Raw genomic sequence first — 9,856 nt, forward strand, 5'->3', positions numbered from 1 at the left:
CCAAAGGACTATAAATCATGCTGCTATAAAGACACATGCACACGTATGTTTATTGCCGCATTATTCACAATAGCAAAGACTTGGAACCAACCCAAATGTCCAACAATGATAGACTGGATTAAGAAAATGTGGCACATCTACACCATGGAATACTATGCAGCCATAAGAAATGATGAGTTCATGTCCTTTGTAGGGACATGGATGAAATTGGAAATCATCATTCTCAGTAAACTATCGCAAGAACAAAAAACCAAACACCGCATATTCTCACTCATAGGTGGGAATTGAACAATGAGAACACATGGACACAGGAAGGGGAACATCACAATTCAGGGACTGTTGTGGGTTGGGGGGAGGGGGGAGGGATAACATTGGGAGATATACCTAATGCTAGATGACGAGTTGGTGGGTGCAGTGCACCAGCATGGCACATGTATACATATGTAACTTACCTGCACATTGGGCACATGTACCATAAAACCTAAAGTATAATAATAATAATAATAATAATAATTACAATAAAAGAAAAAAAAAAAAAAAAAAAAAAAAAAAGAAATTCCATTTGAAACAGCCATCCCATTACTGGGTATATACCCAAAGGACTATAAATCATGCTGCTATAAAGACACATGCACACGTATGTTTATTGCGGCATTATACACAATAGCAAAGACTTGGAACCAACCCAAATGTCCAACAATGATAGACTGCATTAAGAAAATGTGGCACATATACACCATGGAATACTAGGCAGCCATAAAAAATGATGAGTTCATATCCTTTGTAGGGACATCGATGAAATTGGAAATCATCGTTCTCAGTAAACTATCGCAAGAACAAATTACCAAACACCACATATTCTCACTCATAGGTGGGAATTAAACAATGAGAACACATGGACACAAGAAGGGGAACATCACACTTCGGGGACTGTTGTGGGATGGGGGGAGGGGCGAGGGACAGCATTGGGAGATATACCTAATGCTAGATGACGAGTTGGTGGGTGCAGCGCACCAGCACGGCGCATGTATACATATGTAGCTTACCTGCACGTTGCGCACCTGTACCATAGAACCTAAAGTATAATAATAATAATCATCATAATAATAATAATGATAAAAAGAAAAAAATTTAAAAAAAAGAAAGGGATAAATTCCTCGACACATACACTCTCCCATGACTAAACCAGGAAGAAGTTGAATCTCTGAATAGACAAATAACAGGAGCTGAAATTGTGGCAATAATCAATAGCTTACCAACCAAAAAGAGTCCAGGATCAGATGGGTTCACAGCCGAATTCTACCAGAGGTACAAGGAGGAACTGGAACCATTACTTCAGAAACTATTTCAATCAATAGAAAAAGAGGGAATCCTTCCTAACTCATTTTATGAGGCCAGCATCATGCTGATACCAAAGCTGGGCAGAGACACAACCAAAAAAGAGAATTTTAGAGCAATATCCTTGATGATTATTGATGCAAAAATCCTCAATAAATTACTGGCAAACCGAATCCAGCAGCACATCAGACAGCTTATCCACCATGATCAAGTGGGCTTCATCCCTGGGATGCAAGGCTGGTTCAATATACGCAAATCAATAAATGTAATCCAGCATATAAACAGAACCAAAGTCAAAAATCACATGATAATCTCAATACATGAAGAAAAGGCCTTTGACAAAATTCAACAACCCTTCATGCTAAAAACTCTCAATAAATTAGGTATTGATGGGTCGTATCTCAAAATAATAAGAGCTATTTATGACAAACCCACAGCCAATATCATACTGAATGGGCAAAAACTGGAAGCATTCACTTTGAAAACTGGCACAAGACAGGGATGCCCTCTCTCACCACTTCTATTCAACATAGTGTTGGAAGTTCTGGCCAGGGGAATTAGGCAAGAGAAGGAAATCAAGGGTATTCAATTAGGAAAAAAGGAAGTCAAATTGTCCCTGTTTGCAGATGACGTGACAGTATATCTAGAAAAGCCCATTGTCTCAGCCCAAAATGTCCTTAAGCTGATAAGCAACTTCAGCAAAGACTCAGGATACAAAATCAATGTACAAAAATCACAAGCATTCTTATACATCAATAACAGACAAACAGAGAGCCAAATCATGAGTGAACTCCCATTCACAATTGCTTCAAAGAGAATAAAATACCTAGGAATCCAACTTACAAGGGATGTCAAGGACCTCTTCAAGGAGAAAACTACAAACCACTGCTCAAGGAAATAAAAGAGGATACAAACAAATGGAAGAACATTCCATGCTCATGGGTAGGAAGAATCAATATCATGAAAATGGCCATCCTTCCCAAGGTAATTTACAGATTCAATGCCATCCCCATCAAGTTACCAATGACTTTCTTCACAGAATTGGAAAAAACTACTTTAAAGTTCATATGGAACCAAAAAAGAGCCCGCATCACCAAGTCAATCCTAAGCCAAAAGAACAAAGCTGGAGGCATCACGCTACCTGACTTCAAACTATACTACAAGGCTACAGTAACCAAAACAGCATGGTACTGGTACCAAAACAGAGATAAAGATCAAGGGAGCAGAACGGAGCCGTCAGAAATAATGCCACATATCTACAACTATCTGATCTTTGACAAACCTGACAAAAACAAGAAATGGAGAAAGGATTCCCAATTTAAGAAATGGTGCTGGGAAAACTGGCTAGCCACATGTAGAAAGCTGAAACTGGATCCCTTCCTTACACCTTATAGAAAAATCAACTCAAGATGGATTAAAGACTTAAACGTTAGACCTAAAACCATAAAAACCCTAGAAGAAAACCTAGGCAGTACCATTCAGGACATAGGCATGGGCAAGGACTTCATGTCTAAAACACCAAAAGCAATGGCAACAAAAGCCAAAATTGACAAATGGGATCTAATTAAACTAAAGAGCTTCTGCACAGCAAAGGAAACTACCATCAGAGTGAACAGGCAACCTACAAAATGGGAGAAAATTTTCGCAACCTACTCATCTGACAAAGGGCTAATATCCAGAATCTACAATGAACTCCAACAAATTTACAAGAAAACACCAAACAACCCCATCAAAAAGTGGGCGAAGGACATGAACAGACACTCCTCAAAAGAAGACATTTATGCAGCCAAAAAACACATGAAAACATGCTCACCATCACTGGCCATCAGAGAAATGCAAATCAAAACCACAATGAGATACCATCTCACACCAGTTAGAATGGCAATCATTAAAAAGTCAGGAAACAACAGGTGCTGGAGAGGATGTGGAGAAATAGGAACACTTTTACACTGTTGGTGGGACTGTAAACTAGTTCAACCCTTGTGGAAGTCACTGTGGCGATTCCTCAGGGATCTAGAACAAGAATTTCCATTTGACACAGCCATCCCATTACTGGGTATATACCCAAAGGACTATAAATCATGCTGCTATAAAGACACATGCACACGTATGTTTCTTGCGGCATTATACACAATAGCAAAGACTTGGAACCAACCCAAATGTCCAACAATGATAGACTGGATTAAGAAAATGTGGCACATATACACCATGGAATACTAGGCAGCCATAAAAAATGATGAGTTCATATCCTTTGTAGGGACATGGATGAAATTGGAAATCATGGTTCTCAGTAAACTATCGCAAGAACAAAAAACCAAACACCACATATTCTCACTCATAGGTGGGAATTGAACAATGAGAACACATGGACACAGGAAGGGGAACATCACACTTCGGGGACTGTTGTGGGGTGTGGGGAGGGGCGAGGGACAGCATTGGGAGATATACCTAATGCTAGATGACGAGTTGGTGTGTGCAGCGCACCAGCATGGCACATGTATACATATGTAGCTTACCTGCACGTTGCGCACATGTACCATAGAGCCTAAAGTATAATAATAATAATCATCATAATAATAATAATGATAAAAAGAAAAAAATTTAAAAAAAATGAAAGGGATAAATTCCTCGACACATACACTCTCCCATGACTAAACCAGGAAGAAGTTGAATCTCTGAATAGACAAATAACAGGAGCTGAAATTGTGGCAATAATCAATAACTTACCAACCAAAAAGAGTCCAGGATCAGATGGGTTCACAGCCGAATTCTACCAGAGGTACAAGGAGGAACTGGAACCATTACTTCAGAAACTATTCCAATCAATAGAAAAAGAGGGAATCCTTCCTAACTCATTTTATGAGGCCAGCATCATGCTGATACCAAAGCTGGGCAGAGACACAACCAAAAAAGAGAATTTTAGACCAATATCCTTGATGAATATTGATGCAAAAATCCTCAATAAATTACTGGCAAACCGAATCCAGCAGCACATCAGACAGCTTATCCACCATGATCAAGTGGGCTTCATCCCTGGGATGCAAGGCTGGTTCAATACACCCAAATCAATAAATGTAATCCAGCATATAAACAGAACCAAAGTCAAAAATCACATGATAATCTCAATACATGAAGAAAAGGCCTTTGACAAAATTCAACAACCCTTCATGCTAAAAACTCTCCATAAATTAGGTATTGATGGGTCGTACCTCAAAATAATAAGAGCTATTTATGACAAACCCACAGCCAATATCATACTGAATGGGCAAAAACTGGAAGCATTCACTTTGAAAACTGGCACAAGACAGGGATGCCCTCTCTCACCACTTCTATTCAACATAGTGTTGGAAGTTCTGGCCAGGGGAATTAGGCAAGAGAAGGAAATCAAGGGTATTCAATTAGGAAAAAAGGAAGTCAAATTGTCCCTGTTTGCAGATGACGTGACAGTATATCTAGAAAAGCCCATTGTCTCAGCCCAAAATGTCCTTAAGCTGATAAGCAACTTCAGCAAAGTCTCAGGATACAAAATCAATGTACAAAAATCACAAGCATTCTTATACATCAATAACAGACAAACAGAGAGCCAAATCATGAGTGAACTCCCATTCACAATTGCTTCAAAGAGAATAAAATACCTAGGAATCCAACTTACAAGGGATGTGAAGGACCTCTTCAAGGAGAAAACTACAAACCACTGCTCAAGGAAATAAAAGAGGATACAAACAAATGGAAGAACATTCCATGCTCATGGGTAGGAAGAATCAATATCATGAAAATGGCCATCCTTCCCAAGGTAATTTACAGATTCAATGCCATCCCCATCAAGTTACCAATGACTTTCTTCACAGAATTGGAAAAAACTACTTTAAAGTTCATATGGAACCAAAAAAGAGCCCGCATCACCAAGTCAATCCTAAGCCAAAAGAACACAGCTGGAGGCATCACGCTACCTGACTTCAAACTATACTACAAGGCTACAGTAACCAAAACAGCATGGTACTGGTACCAAAACAGAGATAAAGATCAAGGGAGCAGAACGGAGCCGTCAGAAATAATGCCACATATCTACAACTATCTGATCTTTGACAAACCTGACAAAAACAAGAAACGGAGAAAGGATTCCCTATTTAATAAATGGTGCTGGGAAAACTGGCTAGCCACATGTAGAAAGCTGAAACTGGATCCCTTCCTTACACCTTATAGAAAAATCAACTCAAGATGGATTAAAGACTTAAACGTTAGACCTAAAACCATAAAAACCCTAGAAGAAAACCTAGGCAGTACCATTCAGGACATAGGCATGGGCAAGGACTTCATGTCTAAAACACCAAAAGCAATGGCAACAAAAGCCAAAATTGACAAATGGGATCTAATTAAACTAAAGAGCTTCTGCACAGCAAAGGAAACTACCATCAGAGTGAACAGGCAATCTACAAAATGGGAGAAAATTTTCGCAACCTACTCAGCTGACAAAGGGCTAATATCCAGAATCTACAATGAACTCCAACAAATTTACAAGGAAACACCAAACAACCCCATCAAAATTGGGCGAAGGACATGAACAGACACTCCTCAAAAGAAGACATTTATGCAGCCAAAAAACACATGAAAACATGCACACCATCACTGGCCATCAGAGGAATGCAAATCAAAACCACAATGAGATACCATCTCACACCAGTTAGAATGGCAATCATTAAAAAGTCAGGAAACAACAGGTGCTGGAGAGGATGTGGAGAAATAGGAACACTTTTACACTGTTGGTGGGACTGTAAACTAGTTCAACCCTTGTGGAAGTCACTGTGGCGATTCCTCAGGGATCTAGAACTAGAAATTCCATTTGAGGGGGAGGAGCCAAGATGGCCGAATAGGAACAGCTCCGGTCTACAGCTCCCAGCGCGAGCGACGCAGAAGACGGGTGATTTCTGCATTTGCATCTGAGGTACCGTGTTCATCTCACTAGGGAGTGCCAGACAGTGGGCTCAGGTCAGTGGGTGAGCGCACCGTGCGCCAGCCGAAGCAGGGGCGAGGCATTGCCTCACTCGGGAAGCACAAGGGGTCAGGGAGTTCCCCTTCCAGGGGTGACAGACGGCACCTGGAAAATCGGGCCACTCCCACCCGAATACTGTGCTTTTCCGACGGGCTTAGGAAACGGTGCCCCAGGAGAGTATAGCCCGCACCTGGCTCAGAGGGTCCTACGCCCACGGAGTCTCGCTGATTGTTAGCACAGCAGTCTGAGATCAAGCAGCAAGTCGGCAGCGAGGCTGGGGGAGGGGCGCCCGCCATTGCCCAGGCTCGCTTAGGTAAACAAAGCAGCCTGGAAGCTTGAACTGGGTGGAGCCCACCACAGCTCAAGGAGGCCTGCCTGCCTCTGTAGGCTCCACCTCTGGGGGCAGGGCACAGACAAACAAAAAGACAGCAGTAACCTCTGCAGACTTAAATGTCCCTGTCTGACAGCTGTGAGGAGAGCAGTGGTTCTCCCAGCACGCAGCTGGAGATCTGAGAACGGGCTGACTGCCTCCTCAAGTGGGTCCCTGACTCCTGACCCCTGAGCAGCCTAACTGGGAGGCACCCCCCAGCAGGGGCAGACTGACACCTCACACGGCCGGCCAGGTACTCCAACAGACCTGCAGCTGAGGGTTCTGTCTGTTAGAAGGAAAACTAACAGAAAGGACATCCACACCAAAAACCCATCTGTACATCACCATCATCAAAGACCAAAAGTAGATAAAACCACAAAGATGGGGAAAAAACAGAGCAGAAAAACTGGAAACTCTAAAAACCAGAGTACCTCTCCTCCTCCAAAGGAACGCAGTTCCTCACCAGCAACGGATCAAAGCTGGACGGAGAATGACTTTGACGAGCTGAGAGAAGAAGGCTTCAGACGATCAAATTACTCCGAGCTACGGGAGGATATTCAATCCAAAGGCAAAGAAGTTGAAAACTTTGAAAAAAATTTAGAAGAATGTATAACTAGAATAACCAATACAGAGAAGTGCTTAAAGGAGCTGATGGAGCTGAAAACCAAGGCTCGAGAACTACGTGAAGAATGCAGAAGCCTCAGGAGCCGATGCGATCAAATGGAAGAAAGGGTATCAGCCCTGGAAGATGAAATGAATGAAATGAAGCGAGAAGGGAAGTTTAGAGAAAAAAGAATAAAAAGAAACGAGCAAAGCCTCCAAGAAATGTGGGACTATGTGAAAAGACCAAATCTACGTCTGATTGGTGTACCTGAAAGTGACGGGGAGAATGGAAACAAGTTGGAAAACACTCTGCAGGATATTATCCAGGAGAACTTCCCCAATCTAGCAAGGCAGGCCAACATTCAGATTCAGGAAATACAGAGAACGCCACAAAGATACTCTTCGAGAAGAGCAACTCCAAGACACATAATTGTCAGATTCACCAAAGTTGAAATGAAGGAAAAAATGTTAAGGGCAGCCAGAGAGAAAGGACGGGTTACCATCAAAGGGAAGCCCATCAGACTAACAGCGGATCTCTCGGCAGAAACCCTACAAGCCAGAAGAGAGTGGGGGCCAATATTCAACATTCTTAAAGAAAAGAATTTTCAACCCAGAATTTCATATCCTGCCAAACTAAGCTTCATAAGTGAAGGAGAAATAAAATACTTTACAGACAAGCAAATGCTGAGAGATTTTGTCACCACCAGGCCTGCCCTAAAAGAGCTCTTGAAGGAAGCGCTAAACATGGAAAGGCACAACCGGTACCAGCCACTGCAAAATCATACCGAAATGTAAAGACCATTGAGACTAGGAAGAGACTGCATCAACTAACGAGCAAAACATCGAGCTAACATCATAATGACAGGATCAAATTCACACATAACAATATTAACTTTAAATGTAAATGGACTAAATGGTCCAATTAAAAGACACAGACTGGCAAATTGGATAAAGACTCAAGACCCATCAGTGTGCTGTATTCAGGAAACCCATCTCACGTGCAGAGACACACATAGGTTCAAAATAAAAGGATGGAGGAAGATCTACCAAGCAAATGGAAAACAAAAAAAGGCAGGGGTTGCAATCCTAGTCTCTGATAAAACAGACTTTAAACCAACAAAGATCAAAAGAGACAAAGAAGGCCATTACATAATGGTAAAGGGATTAATTCAACAAGAAGAGCTAACTATCCTAAATATATATGCACCCAATACAGGAGCACCCAGATTCATAAAGCAAGTCCTGAGTGACCTACAAAGAGACTTAGACTCCCACACATTAATAATGGGAGACTTTAACACCCCACTGTCAACATTAGACAGATCAACGAGACAGAAAGTCAACAAGGATACCCAGGAATTGAACTCAGCTCTGCACCAAGCAGACCTAATAGACATCTACAGAACTCTCCACCCCAAATCAACAGAATATACATTTTTTTCAGCACCACACCACACCTATTCCAAAATTGACCATATCCTTGGAAGTAAAGCTCTCCTCAATAAATGTAAAAGAACAGAAATTGTAACAAACTGTCTCTCAGATCACAGTGCAATCAAGCTAGAACTCAGGATTAAGAATCTCACTCAAAACCACTCAACTACGTGGAAACTGAACAATCTGCTCCTGAATGACTACTGGGTACATAACGAAATGAAGGCAGAAATAAAGATGTTCTTTGAAACCAACGAGAACCAAGACACAACATACCAGAATCTCTGGGATGCATTCAAAGCAGTGTGTAGAGGGAAATTTATAGCACTAAATGCCCACAAGAGAAAGCAGGAAAGATCCAAAATTGACACCCTAACATCACAATTAAAAGAACTAGAAAAGCAAGAGCAAACACATTCAAAAGCTAGCAGAAGGCAAGAAATAACTAAAATCAGAGCAGAACTGAAGGAAATAGAGACACAAAAAACCCTTCAAAAAATAAATGAATCCAGGAGCTGGTTTTTTGAAAGGATCAACAAAATTGATAGACCGCTAGCAAGATTAATAAAGAAAAAAAGAGAGAAGAATCAAATAGATGCAATAAAAAATGATAAAGGGGATATCACCACCGATCCCACAGAAATACAAACTACCATCAGAGAATATTACAAACACCTCTATGCAAATAAACTAGAAAATCTAGAAGAAATGGATAAATTCCTCAACACATACACCCTCCCAAGACTAAACCAAGAAGAAGTTCAATCTCTGAATAGACCAATAACAGGAGCTGAAATTATGGCAATAATCAATAGCTTACCAACCAAAAAAAGTCCAGGACCAGATGGGTTCACAGCCGAATTCTACCAGAGGTACAAGGAGGAGCTGGTACCATTCCTTCTGAAACTATTCCAATCAATAGAAAAAGAGGGAATCCTCCCTAACTCATTTTATGAGGCCAGCATCATCCTGATACCAAAGCCTGGCAGAGACACAACAAAAAAAGAGAATTTTAGACCAATATCCTTGATGAACATTGATGCAAAAATCCTCAATAAAATACTGGCAAACAGAATCCAGCAGCACATCAAAAAGCTTATCCACCATGATCAAGTGGGCTT

Source organism: Pongo abelii, chromosome 22 (assembly GCF_028885655.2).
Source record: "Pongo abelii isolate AG06213 chromosome 22, NHGRI_mPonAbe1-v2.0_pri, whole genome shotgun sequence".
NCBI classification, from domain to species: domain Eukaryota; kingdom Metazoa; phylum Chordata; class Mammalia; order Primates; family Hominidae; genus Pongo; species Pongo abelii.